This window comes from Zootermopsis nevadensis, unplaced genomic scaffold (assembly GCF_977971745.1).
Source record: "Zootermopsis nevadensis isolate Lab colony 2312 unplaced genomic scaffold, Znev_1.0 Znev_ptg000061l, whole genome shotgun sequence".
Lineage (NCBI taxonomy): Eukaryota > Metazoa > Arthropoda > Insecta > Blattodea > Termopsidae > Zootermopsis > Zootermopsis nevadensis.
In genome coordinates this window covers 5,799,265-5,822,546 of record NW_028259192.1, presented here as the reverse complement: position 1 = coordinate 5,822,546, position 23,282 = coordinate 5,799,265, and the positions used below count along the sequence as shown (strand labels likewise).

Genomic DNA, 23,282 nt, shown 5'->3' with positions numbered 1-23,282 from the left:
GGTTTGGTTAATTTAGGTTAGTTTAGATTGGGTTAGGTTAGGTTAGGTTAGGTTAGGTTGGGTTCGGTTAGGTTAGGTTGGGTTAGGTTAGGTTTGGTTAGGTTAGGTTAGTTTAGGTTAGGTTAGGTTGGGTTCGGTTAGGTTAGGTTGGGTTAGGTTAGGTTTGGATAGGTTAGGTTAGGTTAGGTTGGGTTCGGTTCGGTTAGGTTGGGTTAGGTTAGGTTTGGTTAGGTAGAAAACGTATGTGATGTTGAGAAGTAGATGGAACAGGCTCTGAGTCGTGCCCAGGGGCAATCTTTGGTATAATATTAGTGGTACTGAACCTTCGATCCTACCACCAGGCAGTAATTAAAAAAGCAAGGTATATACTTCATTAATAAGTGGCTGGATTAATCGTATTAATTGATTAAACTGTTAACATAAACCATGCTAAGAAATTTACCTATTTAGTAAAATACTGGCACAGTCAGATCAGTCCCAAGGCGGTATCTGAGAAACTACACGACGACAGGGGATATGAGAAAACTCAAGCCTTTTGTACAATGATCTGCGTTTGATCGAACCCGAGCGCCATTAACTGCAGCCACAATTAATTCCGGCCCGTGCCTAGAACACAGCGTGTATAGTTCGAAATCTTTGGTTTGCCGTGCAGAACTGGGAAGCTACTGATACTTTGTCCGGGATCTTAACTAGGCTAGCTCGTTTCTCCATGGTAACGGCTTAGCGCTGTATTGAGCCAACACGAGGTGCCAGTGGACGCTGACGGATCTGTGCAAAGCTATAGCAGAATCGACAGTACCTCGGAGTAAGAGATGCTAGAAAAGGATGGGACACTTCTCTCAAAGCATCGCTTAAATTTCCATCCTGTCTTCACGTTCGCATATCGAATGCTGTTTTGACAACGACTCACCAAAACACAGCGAATGTTTGTGTTTGTAACATCACGTAACAATACACGGTCGCAGTGTTGTCAGGTTCTATTTCCTTAATTGACTGATGGCATGTGTGGTCTTTCTTCCTTTTAAATGTAGAGCACAGATAAACTTAAAAATATAGGTCTGCAGCATTTCCCTTACAATAATATCCTCCAGTTTCCTGGTCAGATTACGAAGGAACTACTTTAACCTGGACCTGACTGTGCACGAGATTGGCTGGTTTTCTCGCTGGACCATGCACCACGTGACTTGTGAGAACAATGACGGGACGGTCCCCTGGCAATCACACATCCCTGCAACATACGCGTGCGTAACGCGTTCGTATATCTGTCTCCTGTCTGTGGTGGTTTCACTGAACTAAGTAGTGTGGAGCGACCAAGGTTTTCCATCCTCGCGACATTTATGATCGTAATTTCAGGACAACAGACACGTAGAAGACATCTCATAAACCTACAGCCCCGGTACGACTTCAAACCTACTGCTTATGTTATAGCTTCGAAGTTGGCAACAAGGCACTACTGTACACGAGAGTTAAGAACGTCTTGTTATGTAGCCAAGTGATGTGCGCATGCGTGACCACCCCTCCGTTCCTGAGTGGAGGACATTGTTCTTTGGTGTAAAGATATCTCACACGTCTGTGTTGCTATCTGCTGGTCCTCTGTTCGTCGTATCGTTATTAATTTGTTTGTTTTATTATTATTGACTACTTTATAACTTCCATTGTTTCAAAGCATTACCAGTAAAGCTTATATTAAATTAGAAAAAAAGCACGACTTTTCCGGCCTGCTAGTAGCACGTGACTGCCCTGGCCTCATACGTCACAGGGACTCAACTTATCTCTCGCTTACTGTAGACGAGCAATGTACGAATTGGTTCACAGTGCTGGGAGTAGGTGGGAGCTATGCACTTAAAATACGCATTACCCTACAAATACAAATGGCAGAAAATTTTATAAAAAGACGTAGTCAGAAATGCTCTAATTTATATTTTTCATGGAGAAATGTTAAAGTTGTTTATTTTTGTAGTATGAGACGAGCAGAAGGTGTCTGGTGGACTTAGGAAATTTACTCAAATTTTGGTTGAAAAGCCGTGTGCATATAAACAGATCGGGAGACTTGGTAGTCAATTGAATGGTATTTAAATTGATATGAGATGAATAGTTGGGGAAGGTGTGAACAGAGGAGTAAAATGGCGAAATTTTTGGAGATTAACTTTTGCTCTTTGTATTAACAAGGATTTTCCTGATAACTCTTTGATGTAGAAGCTCGTTAAATAAAGAGTCTACCTAAGAATTCAGTCCGTACCTCAAAGAAAATATTTCTTTACTACAGACATTAATTGTTTAATGATGTTTAAGAAAATAATCACTGTTTACCCTTTAAATTATACGAAATTCGTAAATACAATGTCTAATCATAATTATTCTTTTTAAAATGTTGAAGTAAGTGGTACATATGGGGTTTCAAGGGTTGAGCTAAAAATTATCTGCAATTCAAGAAAGACAATACTGATTGTACCAGCCCAGTGGTCAGCATTCCTTTATATTCTGGACACCCGGTCAATATCTATCAAACTTCATTGTACAATAACATTCCAGAAGACAGCCATCTTGAAAACAATATGATAAAATGATATCGCCATTTGTATGGCGTTACATTGGGGCCCATTAGTATGTCCAATTGTCTGGGGGCACACATGCAACCAGAAATAATTCTCTCTTCTTTGTTGATAAGACATCGCTGTTTCAATAACAGAGAATGAAAACTTTGTCACGTTACTTAGAAAACGGAAGAGTCTGACGCCAAGAAGCTCCCTCCACGTATCGCATATCAGTGACTCAGTTCCTCTGCTCGCCTGGAGACTGCGCTGGGTGCCAAGGACAGCGTTAAACTCTGTGGACTTCACGCCGAGCACATGATGCATGTGTGTTTTTGTCAGGAGGCTTTGTTATTCTTATTCAATTGGTTGTTTAGCAATGCAGAAAGGACTGAAATGTTGTTTTAGTGACTCGACGTTATTTCTAAGTTACAGACTATATTTTTTTTAGGATCCGTCTGACTGCTCCCTTCACCCTTGAATATTCACGACAAGACCCCCTGCTACTTGTCCTAAACACCCTTCAACCAAAAAACTAACCACCCCTAATGTAAACACATACTGATAGGGGTACTCATACATTTGTATTGTTATTTAGATGTCAGAGAGAAATGTCGTGTTTTGTTTCAAAAGCTTTGACTTAATGCTGGTCTGCAGTATACTTAAAGTGCCTACCTGAACATTACTCACGTAGGGAGATTCATAAAGCATATTATACACGTAATAATTTAACAGCGATTACCTCGTGCGCCTGGTCGCTGAGACCGTGGGTTCGAGTCCCAACTCAAGGCATGGATGTTTGTCCGAGTCTTTCTGTGTCTGTGTAGTTAGAAGCCTTGCAGATAGGGCTGATCACTCATGAAAGGAGTTCTACCAATGCCCCAAAAAATATATCAGTCATAAACCTTCAAGAGAGGTTAAAACTCAGACCCTGCAAATGCGAATGAAGAAAAAGATTTACAGCGATTAATAACAAACGATGAGTGTGTCCAGGCATGAAGAAAGGACACATCGTAAAGAGAGACGATGAACAAAACTAAAATTGTCGTTTGTGGATCTCTGAGTTGTATCGACATGTCTTGTAGGTTGTTACCAACGTCTCGAAGAAGCCTGTTGATTCAATCTTTAAGTACTTGTTCAATTTTATCAGTCTAATCACAATAAAATATTATTATTAGATATTAAAATATTACAATTAACATTTAAATATATAAAATATATTAAAATGATGCTCTCTATCGAAATGTTACGAAACGACCTTGAATGCGATATTAAAATACAATAGGTCTGGAAGAGGAAAACTTTCTGATATTTAATGGACAGCTGACGAAGGATTGCACATTGGATATTACATTTGAGTTTATATGGATTATACACCTGAAGATGGTTCATTTAGAACCGAAACATGTAGTGTAAAAGATGATGCTCTAATGTAAATCGAACATTTCGATAGAGAGCATCATTTTAATATATTTTAAATATTTAAATGTTAATTTTAATATTTTAATATTTAATAATAATATTTTATTGTGATTAGACTGATAAAATTGAACAAGTATATATTCAACACAATATGACGCAACATTATCATCTCGATCTTTAAGGTTGAAATGGAAGACAACGGCCATCTTGGGATATTGCTTTATATCATCAGGCATGGAACCAGTACGTATTCCTGAAACGTTGAGAAATTTCTACGAGACTACATGACGCTAAATCCCAGATGGCCTCCGCGAGAAGCTGAAATTTCACCTATATTGAAATCGATTACTTTTACGATCGGTCATAGTAAACTCTCTCCCCGTATACTGTTAATTGGTTTTAATTGACATTAATAAGTGTTCAGATTCCGGTTTCCTTCTTCATAAATTCATCTAAGACTATTAACCAAAACACGCGATTGGCTGGGGAAAAGTTTGTGTCTTAATAGCTGGCGTTTGGAAAGGAGCACTTTCTGTTAGTAAAAGATAGACTCTCGAGGAATAGAAAATTCTCTCGATCACAGTTTAACTCGCACATTCTCCCCTTTAGTCCTGAATATATGTTACTGGACTCGACCATGTCCAGGGTACATTTATTCGATACCGATCAGACCTTACAGATTGAAAAGGAGTCGATTTCTTTTCCTCTAGGGTTAAACTGTCCAGACGTCACGGTGATGTTCTGCGAATTGAGAAGAATTTAAATCAACTTATCGCCCTTTCAAGGAGCTTTACAGATTTTGTGAATAAGATTTAGAAAAGCTGTATAATGATGAGTCACTAGATCTCGTTCGTCTAATAGGAGAGATTATGAAAATTTGTAGTGAAGGAAATGTCAAGCTGGAAAAAGGTAAATGTATTCAAATTAGTAAAATAGAAATATATTAATATTATTTGAGATGTCTGACACACTTAGCGGGGAAGTTGTTAAAATATGAAGAGTTAATGGGGTGAGTTAGATAAATTATAACCCGTAAGAGGATAGAACATTCGTGTAGCCTTAGCAATTGATTGAGAACCTTTTGAAGCTACGAATGGATAGAAGTTTACCGACGTTTCAGAGTTAACACATGAACTAGTGGAAAGTGTTTTATATTAATAAAAAAAATTTAATGATTACATATTTATACTGTGTTTGTGAGTGTGATTAAATGAAAAACTGCATTGAGCTGAACAGAGATCTCGGACGGGAAAGCAAATATCTAATAAAATTTCTATACCAGTCACTTGAACGGTTGATGAAATCGATTGTTTACCTCGCAACACAGCCACTGTAAGCTTTGATATTGTTTCGCTTAGGTAGGTGCCTTGTTCGTAACGTTTCTGTTGATGAGAAATTAATGGGGCTATGTGGCGATATTAATCGTTTGATTTCCGATATCGATCAGGATGATTAATGCGTCGATGCGTGTTATCTGTAGGTATGTGCGTATAGTCCCTAATGATTTTTAATACAGACCTAATGTCCGATTTTTTTAAAATTTAATAGGACGCACAGCTGTTAGTGTTAATCAATTGCACCTTAATTTTCACATGTTTATGTTCAGTCGCCATAAAATGGAGGCTGTGTGAAGTTTCTGTTGTGGAAACCGTGCGGAATCCAGAAAATTTATATGAGTATTTGTCCCTCATGCTGTTTGCCGTCTTTCTGATTTATATTTTCATGATTATTCTTAAAAGCAGACAGTTGAAGAACCAACGTAAAACTCAGAAGTCATGGACAATATCAATCATACGATACGAGATTCGGTTACTCCTACTTTTACCAGATGACTCTGCTGGTTGCTTGTTATTGAAATGTTTTCCTGATTTATTCCTGTTCCCACAGAGAGCCAAAACACCTACCGGGTGTAAAAAAATATAGTGTTCTGTTAGGTCCCTTCGTGAAAGTTTTCAGTGTAAATTTAACTGAAACGATCTTCTGAAAAGTGGAAGGATTTCAGAAAGTCTGATGAAGTTATGTTCAAAATAATGCTGTAAATTTAATTCAATTTGCCAAAACAGTTTTTGAAATTTGGCACTGGCTGTATACGATTTAGTTCTGTATAAAAATTTACCTGCGTTTAAGATGTGTTTGATATGTAATTTACAACTTTGGATTTGAGTTTATGTTTGGAGTGTTTACATAGGCACATACCCAGTGCTATTTAGTAGGTCTAGATTATACAGCGGACTTTCGACCAATACATATATGTTTATTATAAAAGTAAGAGAAGAAATTTCGTGAAATATATGCCTTTATTCGTTCACAAATTTGATATTTCTTTTCGGAGACACTTAAAAGTTACGAAGATTAAAATTGCATGAGATTAATGATAGGAGGGAGTTTCTAAAATAAGACCATTGATATCGAAACCAAAAAAGAGAAGAAATTAGGCTTGTGTAATGACATAAAGGAATTTAAAAAGTGTTACCAACCTAGGCTGCAGATAATGACGGGAAATTTATTTAAACAAGCCACAAAACATACTTACAGCTGATGACTTTTGAAAGCAGAAACGTTGATCAACGTATCAAGATATCATAACGATGATGTTTACATTTCAAAATTGAATATTATTGATGTCGTGATGTAGCAATAATTCAAGATTAATTAATTCAAGTGTCATAATACCTAGAGTGGACCTTATTGGTTACTTTTGTACTTTAAATTTGCTTTTTATGTTATCTATTAAGTTTTTAATGTCTTTTTTTTTCTTCCTTTTTCTGTGTTGTCTTTGTATTTTGTTTGTTTGTTTGTGTTGCCCTGTAATTGGCTATAGCAGCTGTTGGTGAGTACATTAAATAAAGAATTTAATTATAGAATTAAAGTATTTAATTTGGCAAACACGTAAATAAATGAATTAAATTGTATATTGTACATTTATATAATTAGTTCATTTGTTTGTTTGTTTTTTATTTTAATGTTTCACTCTTAGGCATATTATTTAGCTCATTTACTGTTCATTATTTTGCAATATATTAAATTAAGGAATTGATTTATTATCATTATTATATTGTACATTTATATATTTAGTTCATTATTTGTTTTGTATAGCTATGTTTACTTTTATTATTTTTTTGTATTGTGAGTGCTTGGCTGTTATTGGCCTTTTTGGCTGTTGCCAAGCACTCAAATAAATGAATTGAATTGAATTGAATTGAATTTGATTATAAGACGAAAGAAAAAACTGATTGCACTAGTTTCTGATGTGACTTAATAAAAAATGTTATAAATTCTTCAATCATTGTTAACACCATTTGTGAATAAATTCTTTAGTGACTATCAGAGTGGAACCTATCCAAATAAGGAGTCTACTGATTAAAATTTCCATTCGACAAATGTAAAAATATGTTTACGGATTTTAAGAAAGCCTACGTTTCAGATTTAGATTCATTAATTTAAATATGCAATTTAATTCGGAATATCGAACACGCTTATCAAGTAATAATGTCTGGTATTTTTAAATAATATTTATGCATGTAGACAGGTCATCTTACGCATTGCTAATTATCAGTGGGCTAAAATAGGGCGATTAAATCATCTGCATTGCCTTCCAGTTTTGCTCCTAAATATATATATATAAAAAAATACAAATGGAGCAGGCAAATATGCATCTAAATTACGTACTTAAAGTACATATATGTAATTATGATAATTTTCTAGGTGAGTAAATACCATAAAATAAAGCAGAAATTTATATATAGGACAGGAATAGTAGAGAAATTTGTTTATAAATAAATAAATATATATGATCAAATCACGAAATAGAAATCTGAAGAAAAATCATAATACAATTACACAGGATTATAGTAATGATTTTAAAAAGTTTTAAATATTTGAACACAAGGGAACATCTAAAATAAACAGTATGTATGGATGTATATTTCTATTCAGATAATACATTTTGAATATATATATAATATTAATTTAAAAGCTTGATACAATCCCGTGTAGTCAGGGAACATTGAAGTTAGAATTATATGAAATAAAAGAAATACAGTTTGCTAGTAATGTTCTGAAACGTGGTCTCTAATTTTCAAGTGACGTCATAAGCTACGAGTGTTTTAAAATAATGTACTCAAAAGAGTGCTTTTAACCGGAGCTAAGAAGGTTAAAGGTAATTCAGCGAATTCTTCATCTAAACACAAAAACCTAGTGTTGTAAATGTGATACAAACAGGGTATTTACGATGGGCTAGCCATCTAGCTCGAATGGGGGACTAGAAATTTAAATAGAATTTTGATGGCAATTTTATTGTAACCATCTGGAAGACCAAGAAGGAAATTGTATAATATTATATTGGATCAGGTTGTGAGGGTGTGAGTGACTCAAAACGATGCCGAGTGGAGGGATTTGTAGTTATATTCAGCCTTTTGGCTCTCCTGATAGAGAGTGAGTTATTGTATTTTTCCTATTTATGAAGAATATATCGTAAGTTGATATTTGTGAGTGGTGTGTACTAGTTGGACACCCCTGTATGATGTCGGTGATGACGTGGTACATGTTAAAAGTCTTTTCTCCGTCGTAAGATGAAGGAACAGAGTAAATAAAGTTTTCTTTCATTTACTCTGTTACAAAATTGTATCCTACGCCAATTATATTATGTTCTGCTTGTGTTGTTTCCAGAGGTAGATAAATGTAGCTTTGAACGGTCTCAGTAGAGGAAACTGATATTTCAAGCAGACCAATTATTAATTAATCATATTTCTTCTTCTGGAGATATGTTCGATATTATTTATTTTTATTGTAAATCTAAAGTTACAACAATTATGTTTTGAATTCGGTGGCATTATGTTGATGCAGTCATGAAAAAAACATTGCCGTACCAGGTAAAGAACCGCCACGGTGGTCTAGCGGTTAGACCGCTGGCCTTGTAATCCTGGGGTCCCGGGTTCGATTCTCGGTGGTGCCCGAATTTATAACTTGTGTTGGGCAAGGCCGTGGTCTAGGCAACACGGAGTTTTCCTCCGGGGGCTTCCCCGGTTTCTCCGTGGCATCCCAACAATTACTCCATTCACACACAGAAGAAGGCAATGGCAAACCACTTCTGCATCATCTGCCAAGAACGTATATGAACAGGTCCCAGTCCGAGAAAAGGATGGAAGGATCATGTTCATATGGACCTGTCGTCAGACAGAACACTAAATAAATAAATAACCAGATAAAGAAGTTTCCTTTAACAACATGGGAATATGATTACTGCAATGCGAGAGAGATTCTAATTTAATTAATTATAATTTCCAATAGACAGCAGCGCAGCACAAGTTAAATGTGTTGGTACAACTGGCAGATTTCTTGCAGAGAAATGTCTTGAGTTGTAGATGCACAAAAAGTTACTAAAAGTCCGGTGTACATTTAAATTCATTGTAATGTCGCAAGGGAATTTTTAAGGATAAACTGGAAAAATTGTAGTTCTGTATGAATGTCTGTGATATGTTAAAATTGTCCTGATATGCATCTTTGGAACTTGTTCGACATGGTCAGATTTGAGGTTCTGACGGCTGTTGTAGCGCCATGTAAACTGATAGAAGTTTATCAACGTTTAAGAGGTCCTTGCTGCCTCCATCAACACGGTGATGAGAGACTATACGACGCCACAACCCAGAAAACAGCCATCTTCGTTTAATATGAGCCGAAATTGCCCATAAACACGTGGCTTATTGTTTCAACTGACTCGATTCGTGTGAAACGTTCCTAGAACATCTGATCACTACCTCGGAGACAGAGACATGTATTCGGTACATTTCAGCGAAGTTACAACAGTTATTTAAAATCCGGTTTGCAGTTTGGTGCTTAGAGCCAATTTTGGCTCACAATTTTCCATTTCACCAAGGATCAAAACATTTCCACGACCAGTGTACCTTCATTACACATCTTCTGCGTTGGCTGTGACGTCACACGGCAGTCCTGTGCTCTGAGACAGGGTCGCAAACTTTTTTGCGTGAGGGGTAGTAGGAGGATATTTCAAATTAAAACGGTGACATATGTACGAGGTGCGATCGGAAAGTTTCAAGACCGCGCCTATAATAACCCGTACACTTATCTCAGGTATTAAATTCATCTATCACCCTCGAAGTAGTTCCCCTGGGAGTGAACACAACGATCCCAGCGCCGCAACCAAGCCTGGAAGCATCCCTGGAAATCTTTCTTTGTCAGCCTGTCAAGCACCATCTGCGATTCTGCCTGAATCTCTTCTATCGTCTCAAATCTCCTTCCCTTTAGCTGAATTTTCATCTTTGGGAAGAGGAAGAAGTCACACGGAGCTTAGAAAGGAAGTTTTGGGTCGGTTCTTGCAAGATCTTTGAGCTCCTGACAAACGAGAAGTCGATTCTGCTTCTGGTCCTCAGACAGGATGCGTCGCATGTGGAGTTCTTCCTTTAGAATCAGCTGACAGGTCCCATAGCCTATCCTAACAATGTCGCACAAGTCGTTGATGGTACGACGTCGATCTTCGTGAATGGCCTGCCGAATCTTCGTAACATTTTCGGGCGTTGTGATCGAAGATGGTCGTCCAGAACGCTCGTCATCATCGACAGAGGTTCGGCCATTTTTAAAACGTGAATGCCACACAAAAGTTTGTGCACGACCCATTGCGGACTCCCCAAATGCTTGCTTTAGCATTTCATAGGTTTCCGTAGCCGTTTTGGCGAGTCTTTGGCAAAATTTGATGAACACGCCATTCCGAAATCGCAGGAGGGTCGGTGTAATGCACTACCAAAACGCCCGTAAGTAAGAAACAAATGCTAATTCGATGATGCCGGCTGGCACACTGATTCACTATGAATGTAGGCCGCACCCCCTAGCGGCAGAAGCTCGTACTACATCCGGTTCGCCCTCTATTGACACAGTCTTGAAACTTTCCGATCGCACTTCGTATGTACAAAAATTTAAAATAAAAAATAAACCAAGCGCGTTTGAAATCACTACCGTCTGTGATTAAGGGCCTTTTAAGTAATACGTAAGTATTTTTCACCTTGTCAAAAACGTGATACATCATATGGAGTAAGCAAAAACCGAAGTTCCTCTGCATCAGATGTTTACGTAGACGTTTCTAGGGCTCTCGAAAACACTTCCGTGTGTACATTGGTGCCCTGACCTAAGAGGTATTTGAACCGAGACGTCTCCTGCTTCAGAAGTGGCAATACAAAGTATAACTCCAATGCAGCGTTGTTAAATCTAACGAGAAACAACGCACAGTCGCATCTCCTTCAACCAGACTTACACTATTTCGCTGCAGGGTTTATAGAGATGAAACTGCATGTACTGAAAGACAAGCTGACGTTCTGTTGGCTATTGGTTTTCTGTTCGGTTATTTTACAATGCTTTATCAATTTCTGTGATCCCACAGCGCAGAGTGAGATGTGGTAAGATGGCTGATTGTCTCTTAGAAGCGACGATGAACAGACTGAGGAAGAACACGAAATACCGTTTAGGACGATAAATGAACCAATTACCAGTTTAATACGAAGCCTTAGTTGTGTCTACATAATCTCAACTTTCTGTTATCACAATTGTGAAGCTGGTCTGGTCTGATTACAGAGTAGATGACCAAGTTTCGATCCCCGACAAGGGCAGAGAATTTTTATTTCTTCTATCCTCTGCGTCGAGACCGGATCTGGTTCTTGAGTGGTTGATAATAAGTACAAAAGAATTTTTATAATAAACTGGACGTAAAATGGTCCGTAATGTCTATAGGCCAGTCTTCTGAATATGATTCAACATATCATTACTACTCTCCAGGATCCTTTGATCTCGACACTGACAAATGTTCTCTGCGTATGCATTTAGCGACTTGTATGGCATCAAATGACAAATGACAACATGATGAAGAATGTTGTCTAAGGGCTTAGGTGGCAAGAACACGAAGATCTTTATTTATGATAACCAGTCGCCTTTCCGAGAACGAAGACCGGAAACACTACAAAAGTGAAGCGCAAACCGGACACTAACTACACTTACGCTTGAATACAACAACGTCTCTCCACAGTTCGTCGCACGATATCACTTGGAAGCTATGGCGCAGTAATTTTTGGCCGGTGGAATTTTCTAGGGGAAGGCTAGAAGCTACAGTCCACAGACCAGGAGAAAATCCCTGCTAGGAATTCGATATACGCGCATGCGAAAGATTACGCGGTGAGTGACGACCCATCCTACAAGCATTCGTTCCTCGACCACTGAACGAACAACAGACGACAGGCTTTCATGTGTTCTAATGGGTACAGCTTTAAGATTACCTGACGGAGGCACAGCGATTTAATCTAGAATATTATCGCAACACCCGCAGAACACATTAGAGTTGCACTCACTACACGCTACTCTTAACTGCTTGATGTTTTCAGTCTGTGTAGTAGCGTAAAATTCTGACGTATTACACTTCCCACCAATAGCAGCCCTCTGGTCCACCTGATAGTATAACGCTGACTGCACCGAGGAGCTTATCGGACTGAACGCCCAAACAAATGAAATACACTGACCGTGCCACCTCAGGTACACGGACTAGGCTCGTCCGCCAGCTCCGCTAGCTTCTCCACCGGCCAGAAACTACTGCGCCGACTATAACGAGTTACAAGTCTATCATCAGCGTCCAATAGCAGGTACTGATACCGTGTCTATTCTTGTCATGGTAAAATAGAAGAGGTTGGGAACACTAAATAGTTGATCCATTTTAAAGCGTCTTTTCATTTGTGTTGAAGTTGGGATCGCAATAAACTACTGATGCGTTGCAAGATTTTTTGTTGTTTTTTGAAAATTAAATGCGTGATAAGTTAAATTATCATCCTCGATTTAAAATCAGGACCCTTGGAAAAACATTAAGCACTGAATCTTAAAAAAAATGTAAACGTGTGTAAGATCAGATTCGTCCGCATAACTTGATTATTTGTCCAGAAATCATAATGACACTTGCAGTACAAAATTTATAACATTTTTAATAAAAAAGGAACTGGAAGTTGGCCAGTTTTCTTGGGTAAGTGACATTTATTTTTATAAAATAAAAATTGCAGAAGATTTATCATTATCGTCATCACAGACATCGGCCACTGAACTATATCCTTGAGCGAATTTAATCTTAAAATTGTAGATATTCTGCTAAAAGTCTCATAACAACTCAGATTTGCATCTTAACTTCATTACATTAAAAGTAATGAGCCCCGTTGATGCAGAACTCCTGTCTGCATGCTAAAGAGTTTCAGTTTAGCCATAAAAGTGCTGTCAGAATATCGGGGTTCATCATTATTTACACACCCACAAAAACGTTTTTTCCACCCTCGTCGACGTGTTGCATGCCTGAGCAGAAGGTACGACAGCGAAGTCTTCTCCAGAACACGGCTTTTTATCAGCGCGGTGTCAGCAGCAAAGACAAATTAATTAGAGACCGAGCTATAAGTTTATGAAAAACAGACGGTCGGCGTGTCTCGCATGAGAGAGACGCCATTAGGGCCCAGTTCCGAGTCCCTGGCATTTTTGGTGTCTGTTCACAGGGCTCTGAAATTTCTAACGTCAGTTGTGATGAACTAACTACAACTTTGGGCCTGATTCATCTCGACCAAGTACGTTATGAACACCCTCGTGTACCTCCATCGTACAAACACAGTTACCTTTGAAAATAATGATTTGCTTTTGCACAGACTGTACATTAAAATGTGACAAGTTACGAGAAGTTATTTTATAATTTTGTTTTACATTTAGTATAACTAAACAATCTGGGATTAAATTACTTAAATTATATACTCTTTTGGTGTGAATTTAATATGTGGAACATTAATGGTATAAATTACAGCGCCGAGATTATTTTACAGGCGAGTAGAGAAATACAGTTAAGCTTTTAGACGTGGCCGCTGAGTAGCGCGAGAGGGGAAGTGATGGAAGTGGTAGTGGGAGTTGAAATTCTAGGGGCAGTAGCTGAGTCACGTAGTTAAACTGGAAATGAAGTAACCCACACGCACATTTAATTCCTTAACTCTGTTAATTGGACTCGTACGTATTCACGCTGCATAGTGTTTACAACGACCACGTCTGAGAAAGTTAATTGTAAATGTTGACAGCTCAATAGTTTAGAGTTGAACCTTAAATAATCATCCGGATGGGCAAAATGCAACCTGCCGTCTTCAGGAACCCAAAAGTTTGTAAATGTTTTGAGATTTGAAGACCTCGCGACTGTGAGGACGTCAGTTTTGGTGTTCTGGATTCTGAAGCCGAATGGAATCTTAAAACACAACAGAAAGTATTTCCCAGAATACTACGATTAATAATGTAAACCAATTGGTATGCTTATGTGGGCTACGTAGGGAAAAGTGTAACTTCATCGGATAGAATCTTTGTCATAAAGCTAATAGTCGCTCAGTTAGTCAAGAAATTCCCCTCCTGTTATGGAACTCGAAATTTCATTGCCGTTTTAACATGAATCCGCCGTTGGTTCGTACCCTGAACCATATGAATGTAGTCCACAACTTCACCCCTCTTTCTACTAGATTCGTCTTAATTTTGTTATCCCATCTACGACTGAGTTTCCCCTGCCTTCCATAAGGTTTTCTGACTAAAATCTTTAATGTGTTTCTAATCTCTCTTTACCTTTAGGTTTTATAAAATGTTAGGGGTATAGGTAGTTCAGTCACAGTCTTCTTAGATGCTAGGCGTAAAGATAAAAGTATTCTGAACTAAATAAGGAAACGCATTTCTCGAATTTAATATGGCCGAAATTTCTTCGTGAATGTCATTTTAATTTGTTAATGCCAGATATTTGAATTTTGTCACATTTTCAAAGAATCGATTTAGCAGTCATGTTTTGATTTGTCCTGAATTCTGGCTATAAATGTTAAACAGTCAAACACAACAAAACATTATTAATATTATCTTTATTCACTCAATTTCAAATTTTAATTACAGATTTTAAATTCCAGAAAACATGACGCAAGCTGTTGTTTGGCTTGTTTCCAGGATTTTACGAAACTTAGTCGCTTTGTGCGTTTGAGTGGTCACCTCCAGTCAGGATGTGCTTGTATTGCCGAGATATCTGAAGAACACACACAGCGTCCCATGTTCCCACGCTGATGGTCATTCCTCTGCAGGGACCCCGTACAACCGGGCGTGCAGAAAAGTATTATTTTAATCAGTTCCCTGTGACAAAGTTTTATGTACACGGAACCGAAGTGGCAAATCGTAATTATATATTTTATTATCTTCAGACTTTTGAAGTACCGATTACCTTAGACCTAATTCGAAAAGTAATAATAATCGATATGGCCATTTTGAATCCGAAATTTTGAAAATAAATTGGACTTGATCGAATTACATACAATTAACTTTTACTGTCTTTGAGTACACGACAGATTTACGTACTTTCTTCTCAGTAATAAAACAAGAATATCAATTTGAATGGCGCTCTGGTAGAAATTTACCTGCTTTCCAGATGTACTTGCTGCCTCCATCATCAGGGTCGTACTACACGTCGCTAAAACCCAGAAGACAGCCAACTTTGTACTCCCCGTCATGAGAACTTTAAATATTAATTTATTTAACCATGCTCCAATAATACAAAGTAAAATAATTGTTGAATTGTTGTCTTCACTTTGTGACACCCGGTGGGCGCATCTACACGGCATTCCACTGCTCGTTAAGATAACCCTCCCTTGGTTGTGTTTCAAACCAATGAAAGCCCCACGCTCCTTGTCCATCGTAATGTAAATATTGACTCGGCTACGTCACTGACGTCGAAGGTATGCGGCAAGGTACCTGAGAATCGGCTCCATACTTATCGCAGCCGCCATGTTTGTGTTTAAAACATAATTTTAATGTTCACTGAACATGAAAATGGAAGGTTATCTCTATCATAACCTACAAACAGTGCATCTTAATTACTAGATATATCTCTGGAAACATGGCTTTGTCTGGTCAGGCAAAGTTTTATGCAAAGATGTTTTCGTTTTGTGAAAACCTTAAATGTATCTGTGGTAAATTTATGTTATGGTTAAAATACAACAGTTGGATAAATTTTCCTTTGAAATCTGATAAAAATCTCTTGGGAGACATTTTATTATATCACATCGGAGTGTGGTATTAAAATATGCTGGAGAATTTAGTTGGAAAATCATAACTACGTTAAAATTACTCTTAACATGAGTCCGTTGTGTGCTTTTGTGATTCGATAATGGAGCGACAATTTCATAGTAACATAGGACTTCTTTCGTAGGTGAGTAGTACTGTACACAGTTCATATGAGACATTTTGTTCTCTTATGACAACACGTATTGCTGTTATCATCAAATGGAATGTTCCCGCTGAATCCCTACTAATGAAAGCTATGTTCGTATTTCTGACACTTTGACAACGAAGTCCACAGAAAAAGTAGTTGGCAACAAATAGCACGACGTGTTCTGAAATTGAAACAATAGCTTGAAACGCAGAACAGGTCTTCCTCAGTTTTCCCTTTAAGACCATCCACAGGTCCACCAAAAGTACCATCTACTTTAACATTCATTAACTGTTCATTTTGTCTACGGAATATGTCTTTTTTTGCGTGATTCTTAGATTAAACATCGATTATTTCCTATTTGTATTGGAGAAATGCTGTTCTCTTTGAGGTACAAACCAAATTTATAAACGAAATGAGAAATTATTATATTTTAAATCAGATGGTACATAGTTAGCCCGTGGTATAAATGGTTAACTTAGGCCTTTCGTATTCGTTAGTCAATGATAAACCCGTAATTCTATATTATCCTGCGTTATTATTATTATTATTATTATTTATTATTGACTGCAAATGGGTTTATACCCGGTGGCAGTGTCCTACAATAAGATACAAAACAATGAGACAGAACAGAACAATGAGATACTTCAACAGAATGAGACAGAACAAAACAATAAACAAAAGGACACAACAAAAACAATAAGACACAACAAACAATGAGATACATCAACACAGAGACAGAACAAAACAATAAAAAAAGGACAACAAAAACAATAAGACACAACAAACAATGAGATACATCAACACAGAGACAGAACAAAACAACAACAAAAAATGACACAACAAAAACAATAAGACACAACAAACAATGAGATACATCAACACAGAGACAGAACAAAACAATAAAAAAAGGACACAACAAAAACAACACATGCCACTCAAAATCAACCAACTCATAAATTACAAAACCATCCAACCTAAAGTACTTAACTTAAAAAAAAAGAAATTAAAACCACCTAGACATAAGACAATAACTGTAATGTATTACAAACGTCATGAACTGATGCACTCACACAACAATACAATGAGACACAACAATACAACATACCACACTCAAAAGAAAACATCTGACACACAATAAAAAACACACATCCACTAATTAATCACATTGAAGTAAATAAATAATATATGCAAGCTAATTGCCCTGTAGCATTTCCGTGAATTTGTGTCTGCCCTCTTATCCATTCATCTGTGTAACGTCAACCCTTCCGCATTTAGTATCGAAATATTGCGGCCGTGTGCTTCTTGGAGGGTGCATTTTACTTGCAAATTCAAGTAAAGCTGTTTCCGGACGAGTTATATCGTTCAAAGCGTTTTAAAACTGAGATGCAAAGATGGGAAGGACATGTTTAGGGTATTCATCAGGTTCCATATTAGTTTAGTTCAACCGTAAAGCAGCCTAGGTTTTGCAGAAAATTACAAGGGTAGAAGCAGTTTGAAGATTGCAGTGGACGCAAGAAAACTTGGAGCTCGGTTGACAATTACAAATAACATGTGGGAGAGGTGAAGCGATACCACATACTGGGAAATAAACCAGTTTTACCTTTTATACTATCGGATGTGAAGTAATTACGTTTGGGCTATAGAAGTAGGGCGTGTGACTACATCGCTATTGTTGTTTGTTCGTATGGTTTATAAAATAAATTTTAGTCTTGAAGTTAGTGTACCAAAATTCCACTGATTGTGACGAAATTAAGAGCGAATGTTTTCAGTTGCACTATACATGTTTGCTGCGACCGGCATCAAACCATAGACTTCGGCTTGTAAGCCCTTTAAGTGTTTTATAAGCACGCCTCCATCTTACAGACCCTCGCTTTTCAACTATTGCCTTTCTTTGCACGATACGTAATATATTTTAAGAAATATTAATAAAATTGACTAACAGACTAAATTTAAATCTTAAAGAAATGCATTATTATGTCCTAACTGATTGAAAATTCTGTTGTTTCGCGTTATAATGAATACAACATTTTTGTTATTATTAGAAACATACCTAACACATTACTGATATCCACTAATTATTAATTGGCTAATTTATTTTAATTTCATGTTTTGTACAATTCTGTGTATTTATGTACACAGAAACCAACTTGTACAGGTGGCCTCGCGGTCTGAGGCGTGGGCCTTGTGCCGCTGGGACCGTGGGTTCGATTCCCACTCAAGCCATGGATGTTTGTCCGCGTTTTTCTGTGTTATGCTGTCCTGTGTACAGGTCGAGGCCTTGCGAAGGGCCGATCCCTCGTCCAAGGAGTCCTACCGAATGTCTATAGATCGAACCAACGAAAAGTTGGGACCCGCAGTGCTCAGGCACTTGAAGAACGGGTCGTTCCCAGTATCCCCTTGCAGAGATGGCCATTTTATCTTCTCGTCCTTTAAAGATCTCCGACCGTGATTTAATTTTACTCAATATTCGTAATCTGTACTTTACACGAAATATTAGGAAGATCTTATGCGGGGAATGAGAGGAGCGTGGCATGTAGATCGCATTGGTAAGATGAGAAATATACATAGTTTTGGCCGGAAAGCCCAAAGGGAAATATCTAGATTTAGTTGAAAGGATAATATTAAAACGGATATGGAATATCTGATGGGACCCGCAGATGCTCAATGCACTTGAAGAACGGGTCGTTCCCAGTATATATATATATATATATATATATATATATATATATATATATATATATATAGGTGACACTAATTTGCATTGGGTAAAATGATACACGTGTGTTATTGAATAATTTTTTCTTCAAATGATTTTAAGTTTCGCGCTGTTAGGTTGGTCATGTTGGTACTCAATTCCAGTGAAAGTTGGCGTGTTGTGACAGCGAGGTTTGCAAGTTTTGTGTGCAAACGTGTTATTGAAACAGATTGGATTAGTATACTTCGACAGTCATTTATTGTTGCATTGATAGGTGTTTCTTGTGTTAACTTTAGGTTAAATGGCATACCAGTTTTGTGTGTGAACGATGTACGTAGACGTTATAACAGAGTGAATATTCCTCTTGTAAGTCGATATATTACTTCCTAATTCTCGATTCATTGCTCCAAAGCTTTATTATAAAGAAGTTAACTTGTACAACATTTTGAACTTGATATTTGAATGTTTTATTTTACCTTGTTGTTAATAGGAAGGCAATGTTTTTACTGTGTTATGTTGGTATGTTTTGACTTCTCTAAGCTTAGTATGTTGATAACCTTGATGGTAAACATAATAGTAGTTTATGAGAACGTATGTCAATTGACCCAGGGTCTTGGCAAAAGAATAACAACTTTGTGACATTTTTGATATGATATATTTTGTTTACGAATGGTCATAAAAGGACTAGTTAAGGATGTAAAATACATTTCTCAGTACTCCAGACATTGCAGAAAGTAGGCAGCCTACATTAATAGGTCAATTATAATTTGTTCAACAAATTTATATTTATAGTATCTCATGCAAATAAACAATACACAAACCACAACAGTTTTATAAGATTTAGCATATTTTAATCTTGCATAAGTTGGTAGCAGTAATTCATAGGCATTCTACGTACATAAGAGAGCCACAGTACGCATATCAACAGAACAAGTAGGGCGAGACATCATTCATGTAAGTGAATTTGTAAAATGGAGTTTAAAATAGGGACTCAAGTGAATTTAACTGGGTCCAATAACGATATGGGGCTTTTAATAGAAAATTTAAGAAGAAAGCGAATGACTTATAATTACAATAGTTTCTTGTGATATGGCTTAAAATTTGTATCAGTAAGGTACATGTAAATTACTAATTAACATAATTCAGGGAATAACCATGTTAGTAAGGTAAAAGTGGCAATTTTAAAAATAAGTAACCAAAATGACGTCTGCCTTATAACAGGAACCAGAATTTTTAATAATTTTTTTACGTAATAATGTCAAACTTAATTTTTCCTGTAATTGAATTTTTAAGTTATTCTACCAGATTTTTCATGCATCATATAGTAGGCGTATATTATGCAAAGAAATTTAGGCTATATGAAATGATAGCATGTAGCATGGTAGAGGTTTTCGTAACTAACTCCCAAAGTAACTAAATATTAATTACTAGTAGCTTGATCAAGAAATTAAATATACTTCCTTGAACTCGAAGGTTCAGAGCCCGCTACTGGTACCCACACCAAATAAATCTAGTCCAAACCCTTAAGGTTATTTATTCAATGTCGATTTTAATATTATCCTCTCATCTACATATAAGTACTTTCAAACTCACGTGGAATTAATTTTTTCTTACATTGTAAATCACTGTTTTGACTTTTTTTATTAACAATATACGGGGCGAAGGATTAAATAAATTACTTATTAATCTTCTAGACCATATTTATAATGTTCTACGTATTTCTCGTGTTGAATTCTCATTCCTTTGTGTTACAGTGAGCTGTTGTTGTGCATTGGATATCATTGATGAGGATCTACCAGGAAATCAGCAAATGTACTGCGATGAAAATAATGTGATCGACAAACCCCTGTCTTGAATCTCCAGTTCACCAACGCCGGGATCAATGAGGTATGATACACTCAATATATGTTAGGTACTTGTTATGGAGACCCACTTTTCAAGATGACCGCCGTGATGATGGAGGCAGAAAGCACCTCTGGAACGTCGGTAAACTTCCACCACATTACACAGCGTAGAATCCCACAAGACAGTCATTTCCTTTACAAATCTGTTTTCTGCGTCAATGTTTAAACATTTATAATTCTTGAAATCGTGTAGATAATGTAATTGGAAGTTTCTCGAAGTTATTGGTTTTTCAAATACAGTAGATTACGTTTAATTGGGCCATAGGTTAATCGGGGCAGCCGTTTATTTGGGACATCTTAAAAGAACAAACATTTTTAGCTCCTTACGTGGAATTTCGCGTAATTGGGGCAGCTGCTTAATTGGACCAAAGTGTTCTAGTCTCGATGTGTCCCATTTAACCGGAATCCATTGTATTTGTTTTAATAGATTAATTTACAGTAACGTATAAATTCTGAAACAACAGCTTCATTTAAAATAATCATTAATTGACTTTTTATGGAATTTTAGCATCAAGTCTGTACTTCAATACTGATAAAGTACAGTGTCTTGAACCAAATATAAAAAAATGCGTGAATGTTTTAAGATTTCCCTGAGTATGTATTTAAGTCTATCTTTTGTGCATAATAAGGAATCAAATATTGGGCCACGGTGGTCTAGCGGTTAGAACGCTGGCCTTGTAATCCTGGGGCCTCGGGTTCGATTTCCGGCGGTGCCCGAATTTATAACTTGTGTTGGGCAAAGCCGTGGTTCAGGCAACACGGAGTTTTCCTCCGAGGGCTTTCCCGGTTCCTCCGTGGCATCCCAACATTCACACACAGAAGAAGACAATGGCAAACCACTTCTGGATCATCTGCCAAGAACGTATATGAACAGGTCCCAGTCCGAGAAAAGGATGGAAGGATCCTGTTCATATGGACCTGTCGTCAGACAGAACACTAAATAAATAAATAAGGAATCAAAGCTCCTATTAACAGAGCTCACCAATAGACTCGATCATGTGGCAGGTTAATCCAGTTAACGTAATTATATTATATTACATATTTCCGTACATGTGTTTTCATATTATGAACCCACTTTTTCGGGCTTCCAAATGAGAAATTTAGAAAGCAGATTTATTTATCATATTTTTCTGTAATTTAATTTTTTATTTCGACTACTATCCAAGCTGTAGGTTCTTTCAAACTCAACATTGCTTTCTCGATTTAGACTATCCTAATAATAGAATACAGAGTTGGCTGTGTGAATCTCTAAATATTTTTATAAATTACCGCTTATATTACGAGAAAGATCCACAAACAATGCCTGGGTATTACCATATTTCTTTGTATCGCTTATAATTATATATTTATGATGTAAGTTAGTCTTACAGCTAAAATAAAATGAATTTGTCTGGACTTGTAAGGTGATTCGCGTCTTGATATATCTGTAGACCATCAATAGGAACGCCATTAATATATTTATTAGTAGATAGATTTGGCGGTTAACAGAGCGTCTTAAACAGAGATTCAGTATCGCTGCACCGACTCAATCAGTCAGACACTGGATACGGCAGCAGATGGCTCTGTAGGAGGTGCGGAGAGATGGATGGCCGAGACTCAATGTACCGTGTCACAAGTGCGTAGTGGTACAGCTGATATATTAGTTTTGACACATAGCTTGTTTCAGAAACAAACCATGCTTCCTGGTGATGTCTTATCTCTGGCAACGTTAAGAAGAGGAATTCTCTTACAACCCCACAAATATTCTCTCCATTTATAAATGACATCCCCCAAACATCTCGCTCAAAATAAATGCTATTCTTTTAATATACAGTTTCTTTGCGGAATGTACACGTTGTACAACCAATTTCAAGTCTTTGAGCTCTCCTTTAACTCCTCCCACAAAGCGGAATTATGTTTAGTTACGGCAGTTTTGGTATTTAAAAGTGTAAAACGAGGACGCGAGGAAAGAGTATAAACGGATAATCTCTGTTATCAAATTATATGACTAGGAGTAGCTGTATTTTTCACCAGTGTTGTACGATCATTATATCATATGTAATGGGAAGAAACTTATGTAGGTCGCATGAGAGAAAAAGAAAGTGGATATACATTTTCGTTTGGGAAAAACCACAAGAAGATTCGAGGTTATTAATGGACAAAGAATTATTACAATTCTGTAGAGTGGTTGAAAAGTCACCTCCGAGCTCATATTGTATCAAGGAGGACTTTTTAATGGGACTTGTATTATTCTCGGTCTAGTGGTTAGAACGCTGGCCTTGTAATCCCGGGGTCCTGGGTTCGATTCCCGGCGGTGCCCGAATTTATAACTTGTGTTGGGCAAAGCCGTGGTCTAGGCAGCATGGAGTTTTCCTCCGGGGGTTTCCCCGGTTTCTCCGTGGCATCCCAACAATTTCTCCACTCACACACAGAAGAAGGCAATGGCAAACCACTTCTGGATCATCTGCCAAGAACGTATATGAACAGGTCCCAGTCCGAGAAAAGGATGGAAGGATCCT

General features: G+C 37.3%; 1 protein-coding gene across 6 annotated transcripts in view; it reads left to right on the top strand.

The window, feature by feature from the left end:
- robo1 (roundabout guidance receptor 1) overlaps positions 1-23,282 on the top strand; it is a 697,225-nt gene that overhangs the window by 114,585 nt on the left and 559,358 nt on the right. For 3 of the 6 annotated variants that reach the window (XM_087340339.1, XM_087340340.1, XM_087340336.1), the window contains exon 3: positions 20,635-20,767. The gene's annotated coding sequence lies outside the window, so the exon portion shown is untranslated. Of the gene's footprint in view, positions 1-12,448; positions 12,590-19,136; positions 19,247-19,782; positions 19,835-20,634; positions 20,768-23,282 lie in introns of those variants that run through there. The other 3 variants (XM_087340342.1, XM_087340341.1, XM_087340338.1) reach the window with 3 other exon arrangements.